Source organism: Silene latifolia, chromosome X (genome assembly GCF_048544455.1).
Source record: "Silene latifolia isolate original U9 population chromosome X, ASM4854445v1, whole genome shotgun sequence".
In the NCBI taxonomy this organism is placed as follows: domain Eukaryota; kingdom Viridiplantae; phylum Streptophyta; class Magnoliopsida; order Caryophyllales; family Caryophyllaceae; genus Silene; species Silene latifolia.
The window spans coordinates 251,092,555-251,093,367 of NC_133537.1; positions in this window are offsets into that span (position 1 = coordinate 251,092,555).

Genomic DNA, 813 nt, shown 5'->3' on the forward strand with positions numbered 1-813 from the left:
AACAACAACAACAACAACAACAACATACAAATATATTTTCACATCATAATCAAATAAATAAATTAAACCATAAAATATATAGCCCACAACTTAGAAACTGATGGGTAAATGGAAAATAGGTATTAAATAAATAATTGAAGTGAATATAAATTATTATAGGTATTATTATAGCTTTTATAGCCATTACACAACCATAGATTCCAATATTTAAATTTTATTTATAATTTATTTTGTGTTATGGTTGAATAAGATAATTGAATGCCGAGAAACTCATGAGGTGAATTAAATATGAAAAATTGTTAATGAAAATGGTGGGGAGTTAAGCAATATGAAGAGTTTTAATCAATTTATTAACATATTTTATTATAAAAAATAATTAAATAGGAAAAAGAATTAATTAATTTGGTGGATGTTAAGTATTATGAAGAGTTTTAATCAATTTATTAACATGTTTTATTACAAAAACAAATTAAATAGGAAAAAACACTTAATAAAAATGCTGGGTGTTAAATAATATGAAAACTTTTAACTAATCTTTTAACATGTTTTATTACAAAAAATTCAATTAAAATGTCAATTTTAGTTATAAATTATGAACTTTGATGTAAATTTGTAAGGATTACATAAATTTTGGAAAATAATATATTTAAATTAATGTCATGTAATAAAAAGTTGATAATTTATGTCATATTTATTCGCCATGTCACATTAAAATTTGCCATGTAATTTGTAGTAAGTGACATGGCTTTTTGTTAATGCTAGGTGGCATTGTATACGTGACATTTTAATTTACCCTTTTAATAATATTGTATA